This window comes from Panthera onca, chromosome E2 (assembly GCF_046562875.1).
Source record: "Panthera onca isolate mPanOnc1 chromosome E2, mPanOnc1 haplotype 2, whole genome shotgun sequence".
Taxonomy (NCBI): domain Eukaryota; kingdom Metazoa; phylum Chordata; class Mammalia; order Carnivora; family Felidae; genus Panthera; species Panthera onca.
In genome coordinates this window covers 27,483,030-27,502,314 of record NC_138353.1, presented here as the reverse complement: position 1 = coordinate 27,502,314, position 19,285 = coordinate 27,483,030, and the positions used below count along the sequence as shown (strand labels likewise).

Sequence of the window (19,285 nt, the reverse complement as noted above, 5' to 3'; positions counted from 1 at the left end):
ATGGGAGTGGAAGGGAGGAAACGTGTCTGGCATGGGGACAGGGTTACATGGAGAAGACAGAGTAGGAGTGCAGGGCTCACACACAATGGATGGCCGGTAACTACCTCACCCTGTTTTATTCTTATCATTCATTTCTGATTACCTAACATCTTATGTAATCATTTGATTAATTGGTTACTATCCAGCTCCCTCACCAGACTGTCAGTTCCATGAGGACACAAACTTTGTCTTATTCTCAGCTGTGTCCACGTCACCTAGACCATGCCTCATACAGAGTTCAGAGGCTCCCAACTTTCCTGGTTCGTGACACCTTGGTGATTTTTTCTGGGCACCCCTAAGCCAAGAGAAATACCTAAGTTAAAGTCATCAGGCCCAAAGAACCGGACAACATGTCCTAACAGCTTAGTGGCTTTTGAAAAGTAAAAGACATAAATTCGAAGAAAAAAAATTTTCATTTCATTCTTGAATAATCACAGTTACTAACGGAATGTGTTAAAATGCAGATTCTGTGTCAGCAGGTCCAGGTGGGGCCTGAAATTCTTCATTTCTTTCAAACTCGCAGGCAGTGCTGAGCTGCTGGTGCAAGACTGCCTTTTGAGTGGGTGACAGGGATGTCTCCGAGTCCGCTGACTCTACTGCTTTCTAAATATCCCTTCCCACGTCTTTCTCTCTCTGCAGAAAACTTTACCAGCCCCACAGCGTGAGTTAGAGGTCAGTTGTCTGTGTGATACAGCTTGAGGTGCCCAGCACAGCTCCCCCCCATCTCCATAAGTGGAAATCCTTGCCGTGCCTTATCTGGGGCTGTGAGTGGCTGGATTCTTGCATGGGTGTCAAATGCTTGTCAAGAATATGATTGTTCATGGCTCCTACCATCTTGCTGGTCTTGGTGGACATGGAGTGTGTGAGAAATGCTTGCTGGGGCAGGATGGCTAGCTGTTTTCTCTTGGCTATTTTATCACCTAGAGTCACCTGCCTTGTGCCCTGCGATGGCTATGTATCTGTCTTAGGCCAAGAAGGCCAGGAGGTCCAGTGGACCATCAGACATGCTCTGCTTCCCTTCTGGGAGCTGGATCCCATTGAAGTGATTGCTTTCCATCTCCTGACCACGATGCCCAGGGCCCTCTCCTGCCAGCTACTGGTGGTTAAAGATGTCCAGATCTGGGAAGGGGAGTTTTCTGGTTACATGCACCAGTGCACATCACAGGTGCACACGCACCTGCACGTGTACGTGTCCCTCTTAGTGCCTGGCGGAGCTCCACAGCATAGGTGGAAGGACAAGAGGTCAACCCCGTTCCCAGTGCACCTGCATTTCCTGTTCCCTGGGGAATTCAGTCTGTTTTGTGGATCCAGTGAGCATACGACATTGGGCCTGGGGCCAGAGCTGTGCTGTTCCCGTTTGCTGACTGCATCAATGATCAATTGATTCATTTGTTAAGTCATTAATTCCCTTGTGCTGCAAGTGTTTATTTACTAATCTTGGCTAATGTTCAGAGCTGGAGGGCCAAAGTAGCTGGAGAAGACTGCCTGGAGGAGGGAGTACTGTGGTGTGTGTGAGTGTGTGCATGCACGTGTCCATGGGCATATGTGTCACACACCTGCACACAGATTTGTGTGGAACACTCGTGTATGTATATGTGTGCATGAACACGTGTGTGCACTGTAGGATCGCCCGAGCATAGCCTTGGTGCCAGGAGCAACAGCTTTGGAAACCTCCCTTGCCTGTGTGGATCCCGGGCAGGAGGAGAGAAGCTGCTGTTGGTAGAGTCGATTTTGTAGCTTGGCTTCATGTGCGTGTGAGCACTTGGGTGTGTTTTAATTAACTAGAACATTTGCCTGGAAATGAGCAGAGGCAGCAGCAGGCTCAAAGGCAGCTGGAGAGGGGCGGGGCGGTGGCAGCCGTGGTGGCGGAGGCCATGGCAGCCAGGCTCCTGAGTTTCCCTGGGCCCGGTCTGGGCTGATGGTACCGTGGAGTGGTGGGGCGGCAGGCCCGGCAGGCAGGGCATCCTGGGAGTGGCTCAACTCTCTAGAATTCCCAACACTCTTCCTCTTCTAGTCAAAGGTGGCCAGGGTAATGGTTCCAGCACATGGGTGGGAGTGTGCAACTCCTGACATGCATCCATGCAGGCTTTGGACCCCTGAACCACTCAAGCTTGGCTGACTGACCTCTATTCTACCCCAGCACCTGGCATATAATGGGGCCTCTGTATATGTTTGTTGCATGGATGAATCAACAGATGATAGAGGAGACTAAGGCTCAGAGAGGTTAAGTGATGTCTCCAGAGTCTCACAGCATGCTGGTAGACTAGTTGGAAGTTTTGATTTTGTTCCTGGTACTCTCTCCACAACCCTGTGATGCTGGCGTGAAGAAATGCATTGCATCATTTTGGGAGCAGACGAATACACACCACAGGTGGTGGGCCTCACCCTCCACTTTCAGTGCTTTTCCAGTTGTCTACCCACCATCCTGTCCCACTGGGTGGTGGGAAAGATGGTCTTGCCAGGGCTTCTTGGAGTGGTAGAGAGGGGTGGGGGGAAGGAGGTGATGAAGGATGGGAAGGGTTGGGGCTGTCCCTTCCCAAGACCCCTTGGCCGCCAGGAGCTCACAGGTTGGAGTTATTACAGAAAACCTCTCAAGTGCTGGACTTCCTCTCTGGAGCACCCCTGCCAGGCCCTCCAGTCTGTTCCAAGGCTGGGAGTGCCACCCATTGCTACAGTCCACCCCTTAGCTCCTCCACAGGGGGGTTGCTGCAGTGGCTTCCTCACTGGGCCTCTGGCCTTTGCTTTTTTTTCGTCCCATTTCACTGAAAGGCTCCTGCCTGGTTATTTTGCTGAAATACAGCTGTGTTCACATCTCTCTCCTAGTGATTCAGGGGGTGGGCTCTGGGGCCGCACTGCATGGGGTCAGGTGTAGTCTGGGTCCCTTACTGGTTTCATGATTCCAGCAGAGTGATGTCATGTCTGGGAGCCTCATTCTCCTTACTCATAAAGTGGACAACGTACGTGTACGTGTCAGCTGCAGTTTGTCATTTACACATGGCCAGAATCACAGACTCTTGTGGAGGCATAAACTGGGCTACCAGTCACCCAAGAACACACTAGAAGTCCCTAGGCATGCTGAGACCCTTGCAGCGGGAGAGGCCAATGGAACATAAATGGTGAAAGGAAAAGCAAAGTTCTTTCCTCATTTCATACTCCTCCCGGACACCTGCTCATGAAGGGAAATACCAGGGAATCACAGACATTATTTAAACAGCCATTTCTCCGTCTTTTGCTGAACGAATAGCTAAATTCGCATAAGTTAAAAGTGCACATAATGGAACTCCCATTGTATCCACATTTACCTATTATCTATCAACTGGAAAAATTTCCATTAACATGTTAGCTGCCTTTTCTTGCCTTTGCTCTTGCTATTTCCTCTGCCCAGAACGCTCTCTCTACCCTCTCCTTGACCTTTAATTTTTTACCGTAAATGAAGACCTAACACAAGATGTATCTGCCTCTTGGTGTCCCACATAGGCCACCCAGAACTGGGCATTCTGGACCTGATGAGGACCCTTTTGTGGTCCCACCATAGTCTGCCTTGGTTTGTGCATTTTTCTTATTCTCCAGAGAATAAACCCTGGATGTAGAGTTCTGGGTTCCTCCTTGGCCACACACAGTGCCCAGAACTTGGTGAGTCCTCACCGGTGTTAGTGTGGGATTTGCAGCAAAGGTAGGAAGCAGAACGTGTACATGCATGCATGGTGTGTGTGGGCATGTATGTGAGCACACACGCGTACCCACGTTTGGAGCCGTCGACCTGATGCTTCTGTCTTATTGGGTTTCTGAAGAAAGGCACCTGCTTCAAGTTCTAATTAGAAATCAGAGCAGTGACAGCATGGGCCAGCACTGCAGCTGGAGGTTTTTCTCAATGCTGTACTTCTCCTTAACAAGGTCATGGTCCAGGGTGATGTCTGGTAGGGCTGGACGCTGCTGCTCTGGCTGGTGGGAGTGTCTTGATGCCTATGAAGTTATTGGTATGATTGTTTGGTAGTGAAGCATCAGGATTTTGCCCATGCCACAGTCTTTCCCTGCAGTTAAGAGAACGTGCCGAGGAAGGGACGTTAGGGATGACCAGGAGTACGTCCGAGGAGTTGTGGGGTCCCCACATCTTTTGGACAGGATGGGGTCCCAGCCCTCCGGGAGTCCTGCTGGAAACCCCTGGCCTCCGTCAGATGGGATTACCTGTGCCTGTTCTCCCAGACTGCGGATGTGCCGAGCGTATTTGTTGTAGGTAAAATAATCTGTGCAGACCGTGTCAGGTGGGGAGTAATTACCTGGGCATCAGGGCGGAGCAGGGAGCCTCACCTGCTGGTGGAAATCCACCCCTGGGCTTCTGGGCTCCTGAAAGGGCCCAGGCAGGTGTGGGGACGCCACCTGGGTCTGTGTGGGTCTGAAGGGCGCCTCCTGGCGGGGATTGGCCTGAACACCGCACATGTGGTGGTGTGGGCTGTGGACGCTGTGGGGTCAGACACAGATGCTTGAGTGTTTCTTCAGGAAGCTCTTAAACTGCGGTTCAGTACTTTGGGCAACTACAGGACACTCTTGGGCGGAGCGCATAGTCCCTCAGGCCAGACGGCCACCCCCATAGTCGTGCTGTGTGACTGCAGGGAAAGTACTTCTTAACTTCCTCCCCTGTGCGGTCACTGGGAAGATTAAAGAGACAGTGTAGTTCCATATATCCCTTATTGACAGTCCTCAATTTCAGAAAGCCTGAAATCTGAAATTTGTTTTCTTTCTGGTAGCTCATTTGGCAGCAAAATATGACCTGGCTGATGTGAAGCTATTTATAGCCTTTACTTAAGTTACGTTGGTGAATATCTGTGTTTGCTGCTGACATCAGTATGCTTCATTGCTTCTGAGGTGCTCCCAGAGACTCAGCAAATCCACTGTATTACCTTTCTAGAAGCTGAAAGAGTCTGGATTCTGGAACACATCTGGCTTTGAGGCTTTAGGGCAGGGGTCGTGGACTGGCAAACGCAAGGCGTCTGGGGAGACTCACACGGTCATGCGCGGTAGACATTAGGTGGAGATGCCCTCTGACCCCACCGAGCTGCCTTTTCCTTCCTTCCTGTCTCTCGGCTGTGCAGGGTGGGGCCCTTCATTTGCCTCTAAGCTGTCCCGGGAAGCGCGTGCATGTGTGCGTATCCACGGTCTCATTCCTCCTGGGCAGGACGTGGGGTGCCTCTTGGCAGGTTGATTTGTACTTGGGACATGGAGGAAGGGCCAACGCCTGGCTGGGCCCTGGGGGTTGACCTTAGAATTCGATGCCCATGGTTTTTGTCTGCTTCAGACGTGGTTGCTGCCAAGCCTGTCCTGCCTTTCCAGGGGGCAGGCATCCTTGTGTTGGAGGGGCACCACCCAGTGCATGCTGACACCATTTCTCCGCTCCCCTTGGGTGGCTGGGTCCAGCTAGTGAGGGATGCTTGGCTTTCCTGGTCATGGGAATCCTGTTGGCTCCGACACCAACTTCCAGAGGGGCTGTGGGGTGTAGAACCACATCTGCCTGCAAAGGAAGGCAATTAGGAAAATCGGAGGTGAGCCTCCCTTTATTTATATATTTATTTTTGACCCCCTGCCCGCCACTAAGACATCTCTTTTGAGATGTTTGCCTCCCAGTGTTTCTGGCCTGACCCCTAAGGGAGCTGGACACTCTCTTCTGGGCAAAGACTCTGTTCATGTCCTCTAGGAGCAATTTTGTTCATACCACACCGACTTTTTAAAAAGATGCTTTAAATGTCTTGCCTCAAGCCAGCATTTTAGCTAGCTGTACTTCATCTTTTCTGTTTGGGTTGTAAAAGTCCGCAATTAGGAAAATCCCTGCCTCAGATTAATTGTAGCCTCTGTTGGCTCAGAGTGAGGCAGTGTGCCATTTCACTCTGTTTCCCAGCATTTGGGGCAGAGGGAGTTGGAGCACTTGGGGAAACTGGGTCCTGGACAGAGGAAGTCCCTTGTTGGGGACGGCAGAGGGGCAGAAGTGAGCCGGGACTGGAAATCAGGGCGCCTGACTCTGTGTCCCTGTGCCTCCCACAGGCCTCGGAAGGAGCCTGTCTGCGGCCACTCGGACAGGTGGGGACAGCCCCTGGTGGCCTGTGAAATGGGCAGATCCCCCCTCTCACCCTTCCTGGGCCATGGCACTGAGGGGTCTGATGCCTCGCGGGGCCAACTGCTGGAGCTTGACAAGCACAGACACAGTCCACTTTCTTTTCGAGCAATCATTTTCTCCCTGGCTGTGATCTGTGAGCGTCTGCACTGGTGTCTTGTAAAAGCAAGACGTCAGCCAGTTGATGACACCTACTATGCGCCGTGTGCCATGTCGGGTGGCCACCCCTCTCTGTGCTGGAGAGAAAGGAGGTTGCTGCCCAGTGGCAGCAGCCGCTGCCTGCATTCTGGGGTTCCCGCCATGGCGGGTGGGGGCTCACCCAGCTCCAGGGTGAGCCTCTTTATTCCTTGTGGCCACTGCCCGGATTTAGGGGAGAAGGCGGGTCGAGCTTGCCCTTGGTATCTCCTCCCCTTCCTACCCAGTCGTGCCCAGTCAGCCTGCCTGTGGCCAGGGAACCTTGCATTTACAGAGCATTTCACAGCCACGCCCTCCCCTGACCCTCACTGCTGCCCCAGTGAGTGGAAACTGAGGCTCAGAACAGGAGCGAGGCTGGACAGGGCCATGTGGCCTAGGCTTCTGTGTGTGGGGTGACATGGCCAGGGTGGGGGGTGACAACACCACCACTGATTCCTTCTGTGGTCTCTTCTGAATCCTTCTAGTAAGAGTGAAGTTTGGGGCTCTCTGAGGGGTTTCCGGGTCCAGCTCCTGCCTCCTGGGCCCAGACACTGTAAGGAAGGTTCTGCACCCTCTTAGGTCTGTCTGGCCACTCCACATGCTCTGAGCTGCCCCATCAGCTGCCTGCTGGGCTGGTTCAGGGACAGCTGAGTGGAGTGTGAGCCTACAAGGAGTCTATCGGGGCAACGGTCCTCCTGAGTCAGAGAAGAAGGAATTCTGCCCACTGGGTATGATGGCCTGGGCCTCTAGGGAAGCCTATGGGGGAGATGAGGTAGATTTGAGAGCGTTCTTCACTCTTCCTGCCCTATTCCCCGTGCTTACTGAGGGCTCCCATTTGGGGAGCTGGGGCAGGCACTGAGCTAAATACTTCCCAGACATCATCCCCTTCAACCCTCAAGTCCGGGAGGGAGGCATCCATTGTTACTGTCTTCATTTTACAGTTGAGGTTTGTGGCTCAGAGAGGGGAGGTTACTTTCCCTAGGTCACACAGCACGTAGGTGACAGGGTCGAGATTCAATCCAAGTCCATGCACTTAACCTCCACTGCCTATGCTTCTTTCCTCCTGTGGCCTAGTGCTTGTTGGGGGCAGGGCTGGGGGAACCTGCAGGATGTGGGATCTGCAGACATTGATGAGCTAGCAAAGGAGCCATTTCCCCAGGTCCCCCTGCACATACCAAGGCTACCTCAGGTGGCTCTGACTCTCCTGCCACTTGACTCTGTCTTGGCTGGCCTGCCAGCCTGGGAGGACTCAGGAATCGCAGACTCTGTTCCCATTGAGAGCTGGCCCGAAGGCTGTGGCCCCTGGAGCCATCCACACCTACCACTTGTGGGCCTCGGTTTCCAAGTCTGAAATGGAAATGAGTCCCTGCCTACTGCCTCCCCAGCACTGAGGTGTGGGGTATTAAGGCCTGTGAGAGCCACTGTGTGGGAAAGGGTCTGGGTCTCCTCCTGGGTCTGGGTTGGGTGGTCTGTGGCTCTTGTACCCCTGGGAGCCAGAGGGAAGCTGCTGGCCCCTGTGCACCGTAAGAGTTCCTTGGGTGGGATTTCCTCCTGCTCCCCAGCCCCAGCCCCTGCTGCCAGAGGAAAGCTTGCCCTCCTGCCAGAGGAAAGCTTGCAGTTTACAGAGCAGGCTGGGCAACGTAGTTGGCCAGGGCACGAGTGTGCAGCTTCGTGCCCAGCAGACTCCGTTGCCAGCCTGCTCGCCCACTTGCCCCCTACCCCCCATCCCACCCACCCCCCGCTGCGACACCAGCCTCGGCTTCTCAGCCCTCTCAGCCTCAGTCTCCATGTCTGTGGCTTGGGAATAATAACTGCACTCAGCCAGGGTGTTGCTGTGAAAATCAGATAGAGAAGGCGTTTGGAAGATGTCATCAGACTGGGTCAGAAACCTTCTGGACGTTCCCATCATCCTGGTCGGTTGCTCCTCACACCCTGCTTGCTTGCTTGCTTGCTTGCTTTCTTTCTTTCTTTCTTTCTTTCTTTCTCTCTCTCTCTCTTTCTTCCTTCCTTCCTTCCTTCCTTCCTTCCTTCCTTCCTTCCTTTCTTTCTTTCATTTTTTCAGTTCCCCTTCTTCACACTGGGGATTAGGATTGGGTAAGAAATTGAAAGCTACCGAACAACTAGCTGTCATCTGCTTGTGTCACCGATCCTGTGTGTGTGTGACCGTCCTTCTGGGCCTCTGTGTCCGCACGTACAAACGGAACCAGCACAAACTTTTACGCAGCCTGCATCTCTAATCAACGCGACCGTTCTGCGAGGCTGCCGTCATTTCCCATTTTACAGAAGGGGAGGCGAGGTCTCCGAGCTGGTGAGGGCTAGAGCCAAGACTTGAATCCGGCCTGCCTTGTTTCCCCGTGGGACTGGGCACCTAGGGCTTGGACACACTGCAGGTGGGCTGACTGGGAAGGGAAGGTGAACCCAGCACTGGCGGTGGAGCCCCGGAGCGGCCACTGGCTCGTGCTCACCGTGGCCTCGTGCACCCCCGTGCCTTTTTTCCCCTTGGCCCCCCGCTCCCCTTCCGTGGCCTTTTGCTCCCCCCTCCTCAGTTGCCCTAATGACTTAGCCCAGGTGGCAAGTTGCGTGGAAAAAGTACTCCAGGGAAATAAGAGTCCTTGCTACCAGCCTGGGCCTCAGGTGTGTGCACAGCGGCCCTCCCTGGGGGTCTGGCGAGCTGCGCCTCCCCCACCTCCAGCTGTTAGGCAGGAACTGCAGAGCTGTGTGTGTTGTGTGCCTGCGTGTGGTGGAGGTAACTGCGCCTGTATGTGACTGTGCGTGCGTGCAACTGTGCGTGTGTAACTATGCGTATGTAACTGCGTGTGAACGTGTGACCGTGTGCAGAACTGCGTGTGTGTGTAATTCCGTGTGTGGTATAACCACGGTGTGTGCGGGCGTCTGTGCGTGTGTGTTTATGCGTGGGTTGGAGGCTGGTGGTGGTGGGCGAGGGGGAGGGGTTGATGGTGTGGGGCTTGGGGCAGGGGCCGCAGCAGTGGATGGGGAGGGGATGCTGGCGTTACCCTCTTTGCCGGTTAAAACAGTCTTTGTAGAACAGAGTTACACACATGTTTAGATAATTAGAACAAAAGCCAAAAGAACAATTCCATTCAAAGGGATGAAGCTGGGAGGTGGGGGCCCACCAGGATCTGGGGGGTCGAGTTCTGGGTCCCCAGCTCTCCGCGGCCTTCACTGCGTTTGATCGCGCTATTTAGAAAATCCCTTTGTTGTAGGATAAACTGACATTGGCTGGCGAGTTTCTGCTGTGAAGTTCGCTGTGTTCCGGGGCCCACTCGGGACAGCCAGGCCATGAGGAGCTGATTAAATGAGCTAATTTTCATTTGTTCAGCGGTTACAGATGCAGAGGCCTTTCCATGCCCTTTTCCTGAGGTTTTATTTATTTATTAATTTTTTTTTTTTTCTGGAAAGAAAAAGACCTTCAGGACTCCCTTTTCTCTTTCCATCCCCCCCCTTTTAAAAATAAACATATGAAACATTTTTAACAAGAACTTTGGCTGGGAAAGCCATGCTCCAGTATGGGCGTAGTGGCTAGAGGTGCCATTGGGGGGCTCCCCGAGTCTGTGAGCTGGGGCGGGGCTGCTGGGCTCAGGCTGCCCACCTTTGCTGAGAGTGAGGAGCTGGCTGAGGGGCAGAGGTTTGATGGAAACGACCACAGACTTCAGTCCCATCTCGGGCCTTTGCACATGCTGTGCTGCTACTTGAGCCTCTCTTTGCATCCCTGCTTCCTTCCCTTGGCTGATTCTCCAGCTCCCTTGTTCTAGGAAGCCCCGTTCCCTCACGGGACTTCTCTAGTCGTAGCAAGGATCACAGATTGTAGGACCTCTGCCTCCTGCACGAAGCCTGTGGGGCAAGAGCTGTGCCTGCCTATTCCCCTTGCATCCCAAGCTCTGAAGTGCCTGGTGGGTCAGAAGCGCATCACCAACTTCTGTCGAATAACCTAACCAGCGATCGAATGAATGACTGAATGAGTGAGTGAATGGGTAGATGGCATTTACACTCAGTGCAGTCTGCTAGACCCCAAGCTCTTGATGTCAGGGCCCAGGGGTCCCACTGATCCCTGACGGTCAGCCGTAGCCGTGGGGCCCTGGGCCACCTCCTCACCCCCCGATCTCTCTTCCTCACTCATGTGCAGTGAGGATTCAGTGTTGAGGGCTGGATCCCCAAAATGAATGTCGTGGGAGCTGGGGACTCATGCTTGCCTGGCCCATTGTGAGCCTGAGCCCCGGGCCCGGGACACAGCTCAGCTCAACGCTGCTGGAAACCTGAGTGAAGGCCCCACGGAGGGAAGCAGAGGGGGGTAATTGCTCCGGGAGTTGACTTTTTACAGCAGTCACAGGCAAGCAGGCCTTGGGGGCCAGCGTGCCAACAATGAAGGGTGTTCAGAGCACAGAACAGGAGGGCCTGTGTGGGTGCCTCCAGCTGTCACCCCCTAATCTTTCCTAAGCTGCCTGACCCCCTCCCTGCCCTTTCATTTTTAACACCATCTTTTGCTGGGTTGGGGCACCTTTGAGCGAGCAGCGGGGTTTCCCCTGGAGCTGTGCAGTGGCTGTGGTCCGGCCAGTTTCCGAGGCCTGGTTTCCATTTGCTGAGAGCTCCTTCCCGCAGACGGCACCCCACCCACCCCACCCAGGGGCCCCTGAGGGGCTGTCCCCCACCCTGTCCTGGCAACCCCTGAGCGTCTCTCTGTGTTCCTTCTTTAACCCCGACCTCAGGGACAGGCATGGGAGCGGTGCTGTCCCGGGCCCCCCTCTCTGCAAGAATCCTGGAGCTGGCGGCAGGGGGTGGGAGGTGGGGAGCCAGAGCTTCCCGGCGCCCCTGGGGCCTGGGGCCCTCAACTGGGTCAACATCTGGCTGAGTGGCCGAGCCTTTGGCCTCCTCTGCCTCCTCCTCCCCACCCTCCCCGAGGCCCTTCCTCTCCCCACTTGCTGGATGCTCCGCCAAGCACCGCGGCTGGAGCAGCACACTTTCGACCCATCCTTTCCCGGCTGAGGCCGAGGGTGGGGATGTGTCCTGGGGCTGAGGTCACCAGTGGGGCAGCGGGAAGTGCCTCTCTAGCCTCAGCTGCCCTGCCGCTGGGTGCCGGGAACAAGGGCATCCACCAACTTGTCCTGGGGTGCCCTGGTGAGCAGGGGGAGAGGTAAGCGGAGGGGTGGGGTTGGAGGGGAAGAATGAATAAAACAGGCCAGTTGGTGTCTGTACTGACCGCCAAGAGTCCCATTAGAGGCTCCAGCTCGCTGGGAAGTGGAATGTTCGCTCAGAGTGGAATCTAATCCAGAAGGAAGGAAACTTTTCCTGGAGTGGACGACGAAAAGTGAGGGCCTAGGAGGCATCGGTGGTGGTGTGTCAGATCTGAGTCGGGCCCTTCATCGTCAGGGGCGGGGGGCTCCTCGGGGAGCACCCTGAGTTCTGGGTCTGGCGCGGCTTTCTTTTCGTTCCCCTGCCCTTCTCTCCCTGCCCCACCCGGTGGCCTCCTGGCCTCTCTGTCTCCTGTGTGGAGGCCTGGCTTGGGTCTGTCTCTGATGATGGTCGGTGTGTCCCTTGGGCTGGTGTAACCCTGAGCGCCTGCTGGCCCCTAGGTGCCTAGGCTCTCCCCGCCTTCCCTCCCCCCTCCACCCACGTCTGCCCCTCTTCTCCTGCCATGTGGTTTCTAGCCAGGAGCCGGGAGGCTGCCGGAGTGCTGGCTTCTGGGCCCGACCTTGCCACCCACAAAGCCAGCATGGCCCCGAGCCATCACCTCCCAGGCTCTGGTCTCCTCTCCAACACAGAGATAACATGCCAAGAGCACAGGGAGACAAGTCTCCGGACTATTGATCAGCAGACTAGGATTCCTGATGGATTCCGTGGGGCCCCGTGGGGTGGGGGGACTGGGTGGTAAGTGGGTGTTTGTCGTGGCCAACCACTTGTTCTCCTGGGGAAGGAACTGGTGAGTTTCTTTCTGTTTATGTCGTAACCAAGCTACCGAGGTGGCAAACTTGGGTTCTGCAATTACACAGCGTTTCAGAAGCAAATTGATAGGATAACGTGTTATTATTGGCTACTGGGTTAATAGCTATTTTGGCAGGAGTACCAATCCTGCGTGGCGTTGCTGGCGCGGGTGTGAGGATGGCGCCGTGGGGTAGAGGAGAATGGTTGGTGTGTTTTGCACAGAGCGGCAGACTGGGGAGGACCCCAGAGGCAGTGCCTTCTTGGAGGATGCTCAGCCCCAAGTAGCCGTTGCCGAAAGAAACCAGGATCAGAGAGGGTGAGAGACCGGCATCAGGTCACACAGTGAGTCAATGTGGGGTTGGACTTTAGGTCCCTGTGGGAATGAGTAGCTCAGCCCGTGATCTCTGAGGGCAGGACAAGTGCCTTCAGTCTCAGCCTCGTGTTGGCATCTCAGAGAATGGAGATTCGGAATGTACCCAAGTTAGCCTCCTCCAGCTTCAGGGCTTTTGCACCTGCTAGTCCCCTTGCCTGCAATGCTTTTCCTCCAGATTTCACCCTGGCTTGCTTCCTTGCTTGCTCCAGGTCTCTGCTCAAGTATCACCTTGTCACCTGTCTAGAGTGGCACCTCACCCATCCTGCTCCACATTTCTTCATTGTGTCACTTGACTTATTATAGATGATTTATTGCTTTATTACCAGTCTTCTCTCACCACACCATAGGCTCTCTGAGGGCAAGGACTTTGTCATGCTTCCAGCCTGGAACAGGGCTGGTTAGAATGGGCACTTGGTAGTATTTATTGAAGGAATTAAACAAATGTAAATTGCAATGTCATTTAAAAAAATGGCCACCATGTAACAGATGACTGTTTCTCTCTCCTCTTGGAGGACAGTGGGTATTGGAGAATCCTGTTATTCCTGTCCCTAAGAGGCGGTCAGCAGGTCCTCCCTTAGGACTTATGTTGACATCCTTTCTTCTTGCTAAGGGAGCTGAGGAGGGAATGAGTTCCCCACCAAGGGGACAGACCTTGTTGCAGAGGGATTTAAGTACTGGTTTCAGCGTGGATTGTGTCCCCTTGGAGGCTTTTCTATTTTGGGGTTTTGTGATGGGCTCAGTGGTAAGATGTGGGTTCGGCTCTCTCTGTCACATGTTTGTCCCAGACCCAGGGGTGTGTGAGCACCTAGGAAATTAAGGATGCTCTTGGGATGAGCAAACTGGGAGTGGGCAGTAGGGCTCACCGAGGAAGCCGTGCGGTGAGCCAGGGGCTTCCTGGCAGCCTCCACTCCTGCTGCCCCAGGTCTGGAAATGATACGCAGTGATATGTTCATGGAGTATTTCCTGTGTGCCCGGCCCTGGGCCAAAGTGCTTAACCTGGATTATCTGATGTCATCCTCACCACAACCAGAGGAGGCCGAGAGAAGTTCAGGAACACAGCTGGTCAGTGGTGGAGCTGAGATGTGAACCCAGGCTGTCTTGGTTCCGGAGCATTCCAGGGTGTGGGCCTGATGCTCCTGGAATGCAGGCTTCATGGAGTGGGGTTTCACTGGGTGTGTTGGCTGCCCCAGCATGTTTAGACAGCCTGGCACAGAGTAGGTGCTCAGTAAATATTTGGAGAATGAATGAATGAAACAGTGAATGCAAGGAGTTTCCTAAGATGAGTAGGAAGTGATCACTTTTAATTGTTGGCCCCTTTGGGCAGCAGGGAAGGGGAAATCCAGGGCAATGGTGTCTGGGAAGGGGTGACACCTACATGTGCTTGGCTGGCGTGACCTCCTCCCAGAAAAACTTGTGAGGGAGACTGCTTGACTGTGTGTTCCTAATGGGAGGGCACACTGCTTTGCGGGTGTTTGGTAGTTAGTGGGAAGGTTTTGGAGGTCCTTGGTGGGGAAGACATGTGCGCACATTCATACATGTGTGGGCATGTGGTGGGTGTGTGGGCACGTGCCCTCAGCCCCAGCCTCCATTGTGTTGTGTGGAAAGAGGCGACCATTGGAGGGGTTTTACCAGACAAAAATGCATCCCCCCACCCCACATCACATTGCTGAGCCTGTACCTTCAAGAACGTGAAATCTCAGCCTATTATGTTATTAAGTCTAACCATGTGTTCTGCTGTGGTCTAAATAAATAGGAGGCCCCCCACCCCCACCCCAATTCTTCCCTCCCCTCTACTCCCGGCATCTCCTTTGTTGTAATGCCAGTCCTCCAGGGATGCAGGCCGAGGCAGGGTAGCTGAGCTCTGCCTCCATCCTTGCACCCCCCGGCCCCTCCCCGCACCCTTGCTCTCCCCCTGGTTCCAAGAGGTTCTTTCAAATAAAAGAATGACAAATGCCTGCCGCACTAGAGACTGGAATAATTGCATTCTGCCACAATGTGCAGACACCCCAGGGACCTCAGTAACACTGGACAGGCTCTGCAGGGGGCAGCCCCTCTGGGCCCAGGTGGTCAAGCTAGTGGTCAAGCTCATTAACTCCTTGGCTTCCAGCTGGAGCCTCTACCCCACCACCCCTGGCTTCCACCTGACAGGAGCCTCCTCGAGTGGCTCCTTGCACCTTCTCTGTGATTAGCTTTGTCATTCGTTCATTCATTCATTTTCTTATTCAGGTATTCATTTGTACCACAGTTAGGAAGTGACCTCTTTATTTTATTTTATTTATTTATTTTTTTAGAGAGAAAGCACACATGAGCAGGGGAGAGGGGCAGAGGGAAAGAGAGAATCTCAAGCAGGCTCCATGCTCAGTGTGGTGCCTGATGTGGGGCTTGATCCCATGACCATGGGATCATGACCTGAGCCACTCAGGTGCCCCAGAAAGTGCCCTCTTTAGCCCAAGTCCTGGGGCTTCAATATTTTGTCCATCCATCCACCCATCCATCTAGCCATCCAACATTCATTCATTCATTCGTTCATTCAATTATCAAGCAGATAGTTATCACTGGGCACCTTGTGGAGGCTCCCAGGGATCCAGAAATGTGAGGCTTTTTGGAGTTGTCTCCAGGCAGCTCTAAGCCAAGTGCACCTGTGGGGAAACCCCAATAACATTTGTGGAAGATGAACAATGATGTGGGAAGTGCTATTCAGATGTAGTGTGGAACCTCTTGTCATTGATTCATTCCTTCATGGGGACTACTCTGTGTCCAGCACTGAGATGAGCTGGTACCCAGCCCTGCTGGGGACGGTGGCCCCGGGCTGGCAGTGGGCCTAACACTATCCTCAAGGGTGCCATTCACCTGAGCTGGGTTGGGGGCAGTGTAGCCCCCCGCCCCCTTTCCAGATGTCACCCTGGGAGGAGGATGTCGTGGCTCTCAGGGTGATCCTACTGGCTCTGCAGGATTTCGTCTTGGGGCAAAAGTGCCTTCTTAGATGTCAAGGGCCTCACTGTCCCCGCATGCACAGTGAGTGGCTAGCTGGTCAGTCCTGAGGTCTGTTTCAGCAGTCTGAGCCTCCGGTTCCTCATCTGTAAAGTGTGTCTGGTGAAAAGATTATATGTGGTTTAAATGCATCAATACAGGGGCGCCTGGGTGGCTCAGTCAGTTGAGCATCCGACTTTGTCTCAGGTCGTGATCTCATGGTTTGTGAGTTCGAGCCCCATGTCGGGCTTTGCGCTAACAGCAAGGAGCCTGCTTCGGATTCTCTGTCTCCCTCTCTCTCTGCCCCTACCCCACTTGCTCTCTCTTTCTCTCAAAAATAAATAAACATTAAAAAATGCATCAATACAAGCAAAACATTTATGACCAACACTTTAAGTAGCTAAATAATTAACATAAAAATTAGCATGGTGGATAGTAAGTGCTCAGTGAATCTAGTTTATGATTTTCAAGTCTGTGCATTAGAGTAGGCACAGCATGGGGCCAGATGAAGGCCCATTCAGTCTGAGAAAGCAGGAGCAGGGGGCAGGCGGCAGTGTAGGGGAACCTAGGGAAGGGTCAATGATGCCAAGAAGGGAACAGGGGACGCACCCCCATCGTGACATCCAGGACTTGAGCGCCCTCCCCTCACCCCCCCCACCCCCCCGCAGGGGAATCCCCCAGGACACATACCCACCTCTAGGGGGTGTGAACCTGATGTGCCAGGCCAACTGCGTGGGGCTCCTCTTTCTCACTGTGGTCCTGGGCCAGGTGGCCACCTCCCCGCTGCTGCCCCTCTGGAGCCTTCCCCAGTCCTGACAGGTTGTTTTAATCTGCTTCCCACCACAGGCGGGGCTGGGGCAGCCTTCAGTCATTGAGGCTCAACAGCTCGGTAACAAAGCCCATGATGGCAATTTTTCTGGAGGCTGAAACATGAAAATCCAGGGAAAATTGAAATTTTCTCTGCTGAGTTGTAGATTTGGATGAGTATAAAGGGTGAGTGGGACTCGCAGAGTGGCTGCGTCTCTGGCACCAGCACATCAGCGAGGATCCTAGGGCTCTACCCTCCCTGCGGGGCTCAGTCCACTTCTTGTCCTGAGCCTGCCTCTGGCCAGGTGCTGTGCTGGGCACACACAGCCGGGAAGGCTTGCCATGCCCCTGAGGCTCGCAGCCTGGGGTGCGAGAGGGACACACCGAGAGCTGCAGGCCTGTGCGAAGCTTAGGTTACGGCAGGGGCTCCACAGTGAGGACCTGAGCCACTTTTAGGGATACACAGCCCGATTTTAGGTGATTCATGAACTTCTTGTCTTTTCTTTTTTTTTTCTGAGTAATTATGCTTATTTTAACGGGTGTCACAAAAACATCATACCCATGATTTCGTCAAGACAGTTATCCAGGATTACCCTCGGGTAGGTAGGGTTGTCAAGTTCAAGGCAAGTGCGAGACGAAGTAATAGTGTTGGGGCACAGGTCTTGAAGGGGGCCTCTCAGTGACCTGAGTGTGGCAAGCCCTGGCAAGGATACAAGGTGGGCTGAGGGGCTGAATGGACTTGGCTTCCGAATGTGGTGCCACCCCTCAGGTAAGCATGACAGAATGCAGAGCCTGAGGCCGGGATTTGCGTCCAGGTTATATGATGGGGAGGTGCTCCTAGGAAGCAGGTATAGGAGACAGACTGAGGCCAGAAGGGGGAGAGGTCCATAGTGGGGAGGGGTGTCTAGGTCAGTGCTGCAGACCCCAGCCTCGATTCTGCCGGGATCTCCATGCATGTGCAGGGTGCCACTGGCTCTGGTCCCCCTTCAGTTGAGGGCCATCCCAGGGGGCATTGGCTCCCTGACTCTAGGCTGAGCAGGAGTGAGACCTGGAGGTGGAGACCTGGGGTGGAAGCTTGAGGTGAACCTTCAGGCTTGGGACTCCAGTCATCCACTGTAGCTGTGGCTGAACCAGGTGCCAGGGCTGAGCTGTGCTGTGCGCAACAGAAATGCCTGTTACAGCAAGCCCTGTGGTTTCTCCAACCCTCAGTGTCCTCCTCTGTAAAATGGAACCAAGCTCGTAACTATCTCACAGAGTGGCCGAGAGGGTACCTGGCACAGGTCAGTGCAAAGAGAGCGAGTGCTTTGCTGAGGGATGCCTCGGTCCTTCCAGATGCTGGGAGGCCGGTTGGCTCTCCAGTGCTGGGGGGCTGAGCTGACCCTTTGAGCTGGGCCTAAGATGGATTGGACTGAGCCTCAGCAGTAGGTCTGTGCTTCGAGGTTGGACTGTGTGCGTGCCTTGTCCGTGGAGGTGTCTGGGCTGAGAATGTAGACATGGTCCAGACCTCCTCCAGTGATTCTTGGCTGGGCGTGCAGCCTGGGCTCTATGTGAAGCCGTCTCCATGGGGGAAATGTTCTTGCTCCTGAGCTGGTGTCACTCACTGTTTCTATCCCGCAGGTATAGGTGGCATGATTCACACACAAGCATCTCAGCGTGGCTAAGAGCACAGACTCTGAGGTCAGGTGACCCATAGTCAAGGCCCAGCTCTGCCATTTCTGACCCGGAAGCCTCTGGAGGTGTTAATCTCTGTAAGCCTTGATTTTCTCATCTGTGAAATGGGGTTGGCAGTAATGATTTGTCAGACTATTGTGAATATTGAGACCGCATGTGTGGCATGGAGCAAATCCTCAAGAAATGTTTAGCACATAATATATGTCACTTATTATATCCATAGTTTATATGCACATGTAGCATATACTGTACATATATAATGTAAGATATAGCTTGTGTATTAATCATTTTTCAGTGCCTTCTCTAAGCTCAGAGTTCTAGGTTAGAAGCACCGTGTGGTTTTCTCTGATACTGGGTTTGGTGAAAATCTGGTCATCTGTTCATTTGCTTGCTCGTTCTTTATCTTCATTGTGCACTTCCTGTGTCCGCACCTCCAGAAAGAAAGTCACATACACCAGCTGCATTCTGTAGATGAAGCAAGGGGAGCCCATGGCCAGGAGTTTTCCCAAGGTCACACAGCTGCTGGGGGCTGGAACCGGCCCCAGAACCAAGGTGCTGGTCCAGTCCTGGTCCTGCCCACCGCGAGAGGCCCTGGGCCAGTCTCTTGGGCTTTGCTGCATTCTGCCTGTGGCCAGCCAGACCGGGAGGGGAGGGTGGCAGCCTCTGGGCTCTGAGTTCTGATTCTCTAAGGGGCCTTCCTAAGGGAGCACTGAATTGCAGAAAACATCTGAACCTGGCTCAGGCCCCGCCCAGATGCCCTGACTGTGACCCTTGCACCTGCCCTGGTTGCTATGAGCTCGGGGAGTTGAGTGATGGTCTCTGGGGACTGGGGGCAAGGGCTGAGGGGTGGAGGGCGGCCAAGGCGGGGCCTGGTGTCGCAGTAGGGCTCCTAGGACAGATGTTTCCCCAGCCGCAGCTCTCAGGTACTTTCTCTCACATCTGCTCTCCGAGGAGCTGAGGCTGAGTTCATTGTGACATCTCCCAGGGCCCTGGGGACCTGGCTCCCTAGGTGTGGGCATGGGGTGTCATGGGGTGGGGGGCCTGGCACACCTGGACTGGTGCACTCTATGCCAGGACCAGGGGCCCAGCCCCGGCTCTTTGTGCCCATTCAGAGCTCAGAAAACCCCCCAGATGTGGGCATCGTGGGGAGGAGAGAATGGGGCGGAGGTTTGATTACCCACACTTCGTCTGACCAGGTTCTACTTGGTCTC

At 54.2% G+C, this 19,285-nt stretch overlaps 1 protein-coding gene across 4 annotated transcripts in view; it reads left to right on the top strand.

The window, feature by feature from the left end:
* ZNF423 (zinc finger protein 423) overlaps positions 1 to 19,285 on the top strand; it is a 333,582-nt gene that overhangs the window by 159,023 nt on the left and 155,274 nt on the right. Inside the window, exon 1 of one of the 4 annotated variants that reach the window (XM_060650814.3) lies at positions 11,306 to 11,465. The exons of the other annotated variants lie outside the window; for them this stretch is intronic. The gene's annotated coding sequence lies outside the window, so the exon portion shown is untranslated. Of the gene's footprint in view, positions 1 to 11,305; positions 11,466 to 19,285 lie in introns of those variants that run through there. 4 annotated transcript variants of the gene reach the window in all.